The sequence below is a fragment of the Cupressus sempervirens genome, chromosome 5 (genome assembly GCF_028749045.1).
Source record: "Cupressus sempervirens isolate cs-2001-9-10 chromosome 5, ASM2874904v1, whole genome shotgun sequence".
NCBI lineage: Eukaryota > Viridiplantae > Streptophyta > Pinopsida > Cupressales > Cupressaceae > Cupressus > Cupressus sempervirens.
Genome location: NC_143122.1, coordinates 601,569,773 through 601,580,401, shown reverse-complemented (window position 1 = coordinate 601,580,401; position 10,629 = coordinate 601,569,773).

Sequence of the window (10,629 nt, the reverse complement as noted above, 5' to 3'; positions counted from 1 at the left end):
GGAGAATAAAATCCCACAGTCTTAAGATCAAAATATTCTTGGAAGGAGGATTTCAACAAGTGACAAACATTTGGATAGTGGCTGGAAAGACCTAAACCATATTCAACAAGTCACACACCTTGTCCCAGAGCTTTTTGGTAAAAGGGAAATGCAAAGTAATATGGTTGACCGATTCACAATCATTCTTGTAGAGAACACACCTATTAATAATGATGAATCCTTTCTTCACTAAATTGTCTAAAGTCAAGATCATATCCTGCAAAAGAATCCAAAAGAAAATATTAATTTTAGGTGTCATAACTTTCACCTAGGCCTTAGCCCAACAATGTTCATGGTGCTTATCAAAAGAATTAGGATAGGCTAAGGAAATAGAGGACATACGGTTACAAATTGGAATTTTTTCTAGGTACTTTGCACTCACTCCCTCTGGACGTTGCTATCCTCCATCCAAACTTTACAGTCGACCAATTTTGAAAAAAATGAAAATATCATGGAATTTTTTGAAAATTTTAGCGTTCAAGATCTTTATGATCTGCATAGTTGGTAGTTGAAAACAATGAAAAAATTGGAAAAAAAATCACTAAATTTCCAAAGAATCTGAAAAAAAAATTTGACTTTATTTTGTCTTTAGTACATTTTGGATGAAGATTACGCTATACCCACTCCCTCCATTATCTCGATACTATCGCACGTCACAAGAGATTTTGTTACTATGCATTGTATATTCCATACATTCATCCATTCCCTATCATACTCTCATTTTCACATTCATCTGATGTGGATTTGGACGGTGTCTTCTAATTCAGATTTTATTTTTTCAGTACTAAATAGTTTATATTTCTAGGGATGCAAAGTTCCAAGCATCATTCCAACTTTCAGAAACTATAAATAGGTTCCAAAAAGCTTCTTGTATTGCATGAATTTTGAGTGTCCAAAACCCATCAAGATTGATCGAGCAATCGAGCTTTTGAGAGATATATAGATCCTACTGTATTGTTAATTTTTGATCTAGGATTAAAAAATGGCCGCTGTTGAGGTATGTAGATCAATTCATATGGATCGATCTGTTCAATTGATCATCCATGTTAAAGAATTAGTCTCGAATGATGTGAGTTAACTTATATCTTGTGATCAATTTTCTCATCAATTTGATGTTATGCCTGCTGAAGTGAGCCTTGCAACTGAAGAAGTTCCTGTGAAAATTGAAGCCCCAGTTGGTGAAACTGTGGAAGAGAGCCCAAAGGAAGAGGAATCAGCAATTTTTGGGAAGCCAAAAGTTTCTCAACAACAAAAATTGTTGAATGACAACTTTTCTTTTCAATTTTGCAACTTTTATTGATTCTCACTCTAAATGCCGTCAACTGCATACTAATAGATGTCAAAACATAGAAGACTCCTAATAAATATAACAATGCATGATTTTGGTCAAACCCTAGAATTGACCAATGTTAAATGAACCAGATATTGACCAACATTTATGATTGAGACACCATAACTGTTTAATGCTACTTTCATTCTCCTCCATTTGCAGTTAACATTCTTGGTATATAGATGAGTTCTTTAAATCTTAAACACATTGCAATAAAATCCATTTATGTTCTCTCAATCAGATAAGAAAAACATATAATAAGAAAGTTTTCAGGCAAACATGCATATAATAAGAAAGTTTAGACACATAATTCAACCATCTAAAGACATTCTTAATGATAATATACAATAGATCTAAATATTTAGCCTACAAAAACAACACAAATGTGAATGTTGAAGGCTTTAATTGTATCCTTAGCACATTGTACTTTTTATTAAGAGCTTTCGCTACCTATGGACTCTATTGAATGTTTCTAGTGATTTATGCCTTCATAGATGTCTATTTCATTCTCATGTGTGTGTACAACTATTTCACATGTTACTATGGTATGTTCATTTATTATGGATTAAATCAAAGTATTTTTAGGTTTGGTATGGATTAATTTCCATATATTCTCCAATCAAAGCTAACAACAACAAGGATCGTAGCTTTTCAGACACCAATAATTATTTGTGCATTCCAAACATGATGAATAGAACAAATTTTTTAGCTAGTTATTGAGTTTGCTAAAAATCAATGCTACTTTGAGTCTGTATTCTCTATTCCCCATTGAATGTCCTATAAAATTCACGTATTAGGTAGGTAGATTGATGCAGAGTGCACATGACAAAAAATTCCATGACCTTGGTTAATATTCCAACATGCACAAATGTACCATTGAGTGGAACAATGATCACTAAATATGCAACTCCAATATTAATTCAAACTTTCACTTTTCCTTTTCTAGGTTTCCCTTTTACTCCTAGGGTTTATCTTCCATAATAGTCACAACAACACTCAAAATGATGAATCAAGTCCTAGGGAACTCTAGACTTGTTCAAATTATGGATTTATCACAAATACCAACAATAAAAACTCCTTGCAAAGTTTGGACACACAAACTGCAATTTTGTGGCTTTTAGCCTTCTTTCAACCTAGGTCTCTCCTAGCAACTTGTCCTCTAAAACAAGGGTAAGGTTGCGGAATCAAAAACTTTTGTGGTGGATTAAACTTACTCAAGTGCAACACTTTCACTTCCCCAAATACCAAGAACCAATCTCACTCTTGCAACACAAACACTTACAAACAACACTTTAGCCTAATTGATCAAGTTAAGCTAGGGCTTGATAGAAATGTTTCAAATTGGGTGCATGAAATTGATCTAGTGGCTTGATGATATTTTAGAAACTTATTTTTATCCAATAAATCTGAATATTAGAATCCACAACCTCCCTATGTTGATACCACACTCAAAACAATTCATTTTAGGCTAAATGCACGGGCTTATTTAGCATAGGGCATCTTATTATAAGTAGCAAACAAGATTTTTCTATCCTGGCCTTTTGGAACATAAACTATAGTGTCCTAACTTGAATTTCACCAAGTGGCATTAGATTCCAATGGTGTACTTGCAAGTTAGGTCCACATCTTTGTTTCAAACCCTGAATTTGAGAGTTTTAGACCTATGCTTAGGAAAAATGTTGTAACTTCCTCTAATCAAAACCAAATTGGATCAAACCAGATGCAAATGAAAGATAATTCAAGACTCAAACTTTAAAAAAAATAAAATTGATCCAATCAATTCGTACAAGGAAATACAAAACAAGCTTTCATCCAAAAAATAGGTTTTCTTTCATAAAATTATTGTAACAGTCTATACAATCCAATGTTCTCATATGGAAAGATGTCATATGTCTTAAAATATCTTCAATCAACTGATTCAAACCAAATTTTGGTGGTTATCAATGTTGGGAAATTGAAATGCACTTTAATGACAACTTCTTTAAAAGCTACATAAGCACCATTTTGCAAAATATGACAATTTTTGCAGATATGACTCCTAAATAGATGCCAAATGGTTCCAAAACCTTAGGAATAGTGGAAAATACATATCTAAGTCAAAATTTGAATTTATTGGACTCTAAAACACATAAAAGACTAACAAAGAACATCCTAGTAAACTAAGGAATCTTTTGGTTTATAAGATGACCACAAAGATTCTTGTCCACACAAAAGCATAAAACCAACATAAGACAAGAAAATAGATGGTGCAACCACATCCTTATTACATCAAAATCCAATTAAAGATAACTCCCGAATAAGGAGATAGGTGTCCTGCACCACAAATATGCATTGCAAATAATTTTAAGATTCATCTATAGATTATTTTGAGCTTGGTACATGTCAATGTGAATAATACCTGGTCTAGAACATAATAAAGGCCCACATCCAATTTTATTTTTTACAAAGAAAACATATGACATCTACGTGTACCAATGATTTTCCATGAAGACACTACCTATGTCTTTTTGTAAAGTGGAATATCTATGTCTGTATAGTGATATATATATATATATATATAGTATAATTCATTTGATTTGTTTAGATGCCACCGTTACTGAAGAGATAGTAATATTTAATTATTTAATTATTTTTGATCATATATAAGATACTACTAATTATTATATGTTTATATTTGATATAATTTTATAGCCCAAATATTTGCCTGTGAATAAAGTCCACTCCTAACAATATGAACCCAGAACAAAATAAGGTGAAAATTGCTAGATTGTGGTCTTAGTTCAAAAGAAAAGGTGATGGAAAATGCTATTGTCCTTGCAAAAAATGCAAGAGCTTCAAGAATCAAATAATTCTAATCACAATAGCTTAGAGATGTTGCCATGATCACATTGAAGAGGTAAAGGATTTTTTTCCTTCGATGAATGTGGATTTCAAACTAGTGGAACTTGGAGGTGTGAATATCGAAGTAGAAGGTAATGCTCCCATGGAAGAAGATGATCCTAAGGTAGAGAACACAATTGAAGATGTTACTATTGACACAACTAATAATGTGCCAAAGAACAAGATTGAAGAAGAAATTATTGACACAATTGATGAAGATGATGAAGACGATGATAGTTGTGCATCTAAGGATGATGATGATGAAGAGAACCTTGATATACCTATAATTGAGAAAGCATACGAGCCCTTGTACCAAGGCTCCCAAACAATGCTTCTCTCTGTTGTATTCTTGCTGGTAAACTTCAAGGTTATGAATGGTATATCTAATGTAGCAATCTCATGTATGCTAAGGTATAGTGTCATTTTTGTCATCTTCTATGTTAGGATACCATTAATGTTATTTATATTAACAATTATGTTTCCATAGGTTGACAGGTGAGTGTTTGTTACCACCATCAAACATTCTACCTTGCTCTTACCAAGAATTATTGGCCATTATGAAAGATATTTGAATGGAGTAGCAAACAATACATAAATTCCCCAATGATCATATTATATATCATAGATAACATGAATTTGAAACACAATGCCTTGATTGTCACATTAGCAGATATTGATAAGATCAAATAAGAAAAAAGGTGGCTCGCAAGGTTCTTTGGTACATTCCTATTATTCTATGTTTGCAACGATTATTCAAGTGCACTAGCTTGGCACACTTTGTTGATTACCATGAGAGCAATAAAAGTCAAAATGACATTATGTGAATGCTTGCAGATGGTTATGAATTTAAGGACATAGAAGATAGGTGGCTAGTATTTAAAGAGTTTAGGAAAGAAGATGTTCAATGAGCGTAGACACTTTATCCACAAAAATCATAAGTATCGAATTACTAAAAAATATCTTTTCAATGGGAAAGAAGAGGTAAAATCAAAGCCATCTAAAATGACACCTCACATGTGAAAGTTGGAATTTACAATAGAATTAATCATCGAGGTAATGCCATTCCATCTGATGTAGGGTTTTGTATGAAATTAAAATTTGAATACTATCTTTTTTTAGTAATGATGTAATTGATCTTTGTGAAGGTTGTCAAGGAATTGATGAGCAACTTCCAAAATGACTTAAAAGCTATCCTAGACAATTTAATAGGTTGTTGTAATACAAACACCTCCCAATCATGCATTTGTTCAATGCTATGCATATTGGAAAGAATGTAATAGAGACACTATGGAAAATAGTAGATGGAAGGTGTGACAAAGAAAAATTGGTTGAAATTTGTAATGACATTGATGAATCCAATCATGCATTGAAGTTTTCCCTTGAATCAAATAGCAGTGGAAACTTGATTAATACGAGTGTCATTCCTTGGTTATTAATGAAGCATCAAACTGATGTCATATTTGAAGCCATAAAAAAAACTAAAGTTCTCACAAGATTTTCTACAAACATAAGCAGTCTCATATCAAAGAAAGGTGATTTTGGGTTAGGGTTGAAAATGCATGATTGACATACCTTCATCAAGGTAAGTCATGTTCTTCTCTATTTAACGAAGCATCAAACTGATGTCATATTTGAAGCCATAAAAAAAAACTAAATTTCTCACAGGATTTTCTACAAACATAAGTAGTCTCATATCAAAGAAAGGTGATTTTGGGTTAGGGTTGACAATGCATGATTGTCATACCTTCATCAAGGTAAGTCATGTAATTCTTCTCTATTTACAATAAATTTGTAAAATATCATGTACTTTTAATTTTTTTATTTTACAATATATTGAAAAGATCATTTTATTATTATTGCAGTACCTTCTACCTCTATCTCTCCCAGAGAACTTTGACAACATGAGTGTCAAACATGTTATATATGATCTTGGGAAATACATGAGGTTAGAAGTGTTATTCGAGTTAGATTTTTTGTATAGATATTATTTTTGCATCTTGCTCTTTTTTTTCTATAATTTATTTTATAATTTTTTGTAGAGTCTCGTTGATATGTTTTTGTGTGATGAATTTCTTATAGGTGGTTTTCATCTAAAGAAATTAATAAAAAAGACATAAAGCATTGGAATAGCCAAATTTCTCAACTTTTGTGTCAAATACAAAAGTGTCTGCCTTAAACTTTTTCAATGCAAAAGAATCTAGTCGAGGAGATTGAATTGTGTGGACCTATACCAACTAGGTCAATGTGGATGGTTGAGAGGAACTTGAAATTTTTAAAGGGCTTGGATCGACAAAGAGAATGTCCTGAGGGTTCCATAGTCGAGGGATATATGGTATACCAAACCATGGTATACATTAGTGAATATCTTCCCAAGTTTGCATCAAAGATCCATGTAGTTCACATTTGGAATCACAACTCCATTAGCATACTCAAAGGGGAGTACTTGATGGGGAAAGGCAGATAGAGGAAAGTGAGAGGTAATTATAAGATGTTATTGTAGTTAATTAATTCTTATCCATCATCAATATAAGTTGTTTCTTACTAGTCTATTTATTTTATACAGTTGCTTATGAGTGGGATGCACTTCATTTGTATATTTCAAACAATCTTGATTTGTTGATGGTATGGATTGAATGATCTCAACAAAATGTTTGCTCATTAACATGGGAAGGTGTTGCTTCATTGGTTAAAGAAGCTCATCATAATGGAGATCCCAATGTTACACCAATGGTAATTGATCTAGCAAATGGTTTAAGAGGTGGAAATGTACATATAAGTTAATCTATCATGACCCATTTGTTTAATATCAACTCACAGATGGATGCATAATTTTGACATGTTTGAAAAATAGTAGTTCAAGCACCACAAAGCTATGTACTAGAATGGCTATAAGTTTCACATAAAAAAGGTGGATGATACTAAGAGAATTTGTGGTTTTAGACAACTGCAATCTTTGAGGTCACCAATATTTTGTCTAGAAATGACATGCATCCTCAACAATCTGAAAAAAAATACTATGGCACTTTCAATGATATAATTGAGTGTGACTTTAATTCCTTCAAACTACTTCTATCCAATTTTAAATGGTACAGGCTACAAATAAATAAAAATGATCTTGATAGAATTGTTTTTGAACATGATAATGGATTTACAATGATAGTTAGCTTACAAAATAAATTAAAATATGACTGAATTAAATTTCAAGGTTGGCTCACACTAGAAACCAAACATAGATAACTCAGGCAAAGTTGGAACCAAGATATGATTGAGCATCAGAAAACTACTTTTGAGTATCAAAAAGTACTATGTTCACTTGGCACATGAAGGAACAGTTAGTTAACGCTGCAAACTTGGTTAACACTACAAACTCGGTTACCATTAAACTCAGTTAACATGACAGGTTAATACCTAGTTAACACTACAACTTGGTTAACACGACAAGTTAATACGCAGTTAACACTTCAAATTGGTTAACATGACATGTTAATACTCGGTTAACACTACAACTCGGTTAACACGATAGGTTAATATTTATTTTGTTGAGATAATGGGTGTTGCACACATTGCATAATATTGTTGTTTTATTATTTTATTTTGTTATGTAATGTTGTGCCTAGATGGACGTGCAACATGTAAAGATTCTCATGGAATATTCTTGATAAGTTGTATTGTAACATTGTGATAATATTTTATGTAATTATTTAATATTGGGGAAAAGAATTAAATGCCCAATATTAAATGTGGGGTCAGTGGGTTAGGTAGCACATGGTTTTAGCACATGGTTTATGTAATACCACTTGGTGGTTTTGTGGGACTTGCTACAATATAAGCAACCACAAGGGTAGTTGTTGTAGAGAGAGAAAGAGTGACAAGGAGAAGACAAAAGGCAAGAGTCAAGCGGGACAAGGCTTGACAGGCTAGCCAAGGGAGCATTTGTGAAGGTTGAAAGCATGGCATGGAATGTGTGGATTCATGCTTGTTCACATAGTTTTCTCGGTTGTGGCTATGGCTATGAAGGCTTCCATGGTTGTATGGAAATGGTATTTTTGGTGAATAATACATGATGATGGATGCTTTTGGAGGCTGGGTTTTTCCCTCAATGAGGGTTTCCCAGGGTATATCTTGTGTCACAATTTTGTGGGTATGTTGTTTATTCTCTTGCATGTGGATTTTAATTCCGTGTTTAATTTCAGATCTATTATGGGTTATGTGGCAACGGTTATATTCTTTCTTGCCAAGTTTCCTTACAACTGGTATCAGAGCTATGGTTTTATTATTGTAACCCTAGATTGAATCCATGCAAATGCATGAGAGGATAAAATAAAAAGGGCAAGATATATGAATAATTATTGCAGATCTGAGGGTTTTGGGTTTGCTGTTATGATGGGATGTTAAAATATTTGGGCATGTGAAATTGTTGGACAAAAATCTTTTTTCGGATGTTTCATTTAAAATGAGGGTTTTGGGGGGTAGCTTGCAGAAATGACCTCCTGGGTAAAAACAGACCTCACCATTGGATCCGGGTCAACATTTCCATAAAATTTGATATATAATATGCCCTAGTTTGGCCATGTTAAGAGGAAATGAAAGAGTTTTTTGGTTTCAGCCCATGATGGCTATCAAATTTAATCCCGTCGAAATTTTTGTCACTAAAAAAAATTAAAAATGAAAAATCGTACTGAAAATGGTAAAAATACTATCTTAGTAAAATGGCCATAACTTTCTCTCAGAATATCGGATTTCAAAGTTCTTATAGGCGTTGGAAAGCTAATTCAGAGCACTACAACATGGTGTAAGTTTGCTTCTATGATTTTAAAATTTTTTTAAGGTTTTCAGAGCCCTAAATTCAGATGTTGTTTATTTTGAGCACGGATTAGGGCATAACTTGGGCATATGGAGTCGGATTTTGGACTTCGAGTAGTCAACGGAAAGCTCTTGGAGAGCTCTACACATTGGTTGAGATTTGGTGTAGGTTTGGCATGATTTATTTGTTGATACATTGATCTAAATAGTTTATAAGTATATTTTGACTATGGTAACATTGTGAGTTTATGACATTAGAGATTTAAGATTTGATGTCATTGTATACTCAATTCATATTTCAGTTTGGTCTCATGATGATATGGTTATTAGTGTTTGATTTGGATATGCATGATGACTTGTTGGGTCTACAAGTTGTGCAGTGTTGTAAGCGGTCTATACTTACAGGTTGCATTTATAGCTTGGTTATGGGTTGTCTTTGCCCATTGATCTTTCATTATTGATGCATATTCAGATTGGTGGCTTGGATTTGGGTTGTCTATGCCCTAAGTCACATGATTTTATGATTTTATCTTCATGTAGAAGGGATGAGATGTTGTTACTAGGTACAGTCATGGTGGAGGATTATGGTTGACTATGCTGACAAGTTGGACATATTGAGAGCCAGATGCTTGGTTCATGGATGTGATCATAGTGTAATGGATTTTGGTATGACATGATTGGATATACAGGTACGTCCTTGATGTTCATTAGCTTGGATTTTCTGATTTGGTTATGGTGGTATATCTTCTTGGTTGAAGATCATGGTTATTTGGTTTCTTTTGAGGAGCTCATGATGTGCACTTTGAGTTCTTTGATGGTTTAATTCCTTGGTTGATTCTCATGGTTAGAGGATAGATTTTTTCATCATTATGTCATGGATAGCTTGGATACACAGTTTAGTGGGAGCTTGTGACAGTGATGGGATGACAGTGCAGAATTAGTTCCTGGTTTGGTTTATATCTTCTTTGTTTGGAGATGATGGATTTTATGATGCCATAGGTGACTTGGTACCACGGTTGAGTGGGAGTTGTTGGCATTTATATATTTATTGAGTGTTTGCAGATGTTAGAGGTTTGTCTTAGATCCTATTGCTACAGAAGCGTCTTTGACATTTGCATGGTGCACTTGTTATCTTCATGGTGTGTGAAGATGGTTCGATCTTGAGGACTCATGGAGTTCTTGGTTATCTTCATGGCATGTGGAGATGGTTCTTCCTGGTATGTGGAGATGGTTTTCTTCATGGTGTGTGGAGATGGTTGCATCTTGAGGACTCACGGGGTTCTTGGCAAAGGTGTGGTTTATGCTTTTATTTGGCATGTTATCCTTGGTATGAGGATGGTTTCATTATTATGTCATGGTATACTCTTGATACACATTTAGAGTTGTGACATGTTATGGTGTGTTCATATGGAGCATGTTATCTCTTTTAGTTGAGATAGTAAGATCATGTTGTCATGTTTATGTTCTTGAGGCCATGGTTGGAACTTTGACATTGATCTTGGTTTAGTTTCTTGGATTGAGTACACTGATCATAAGATGGATACTTCATGGTATTGCTATGTTGCATTTGGATTTGG